Source organism: Plasmopara halstedii, assembly GCF_900000015.1.
Source record: "Plasmopara halstedii genome assembly, contig: Scaffold_658, whole genome shotgun sequence".
NCBI lineage: Eukaryota > Oomycota > Peronosporomycetes > Peronosporales > Peronosporaceae > Plasmopara > Plasmopara halstedii.
This window is the reverse complement of record NW_020187575.1, coordinates 1,477,221-1,477,691: the sequence shown is the minus strand read 5'-3', so window position 1 is coordinate 1,477,691 and position 471 is coordinate 1,477,221.

Sequence of the window (471 nt, the reverse complement as noted above, 5' to 3'; positions counted from 1 at the left end):
ATATGTCGACAGCGGATCATCCGCAGACCGATGGTCAAACCGAAAGGGGGAATCGCGTAATCGAAGACGTTCTTCGCAGCGTCTGCACTGAGACGCCGAGGCGCCGGAGCACCATGTTGCCACTCGTAGCGTTCGCGCCGAACATTGCAGTGCATTAGTCTACCGGCTACACGCCGTTCTACGTAAACAGGCTGATTCACCCTCGCGTCCCACTGACGCCGCTTTCCCATGAATCAGGGCTTTGTGGGGGAGGAATAGCCGAACGGCTAGCTGATGTCAGCCTCCTCACTATCCGCAAAGAAGTCGATGACTTCTTGTCTACCAGACTGAGTGTCCTACGACACGTTCGCAATGCGATGGCTGAACGCCAAGACCTGCAGATAGAAGAATATGCAGATGATAAAGGAAGAGGCAAAGTAGAAAGGTCGGGGACCTGGTTTTATCCAATTTTAGTAACCTGCCTACATGCAG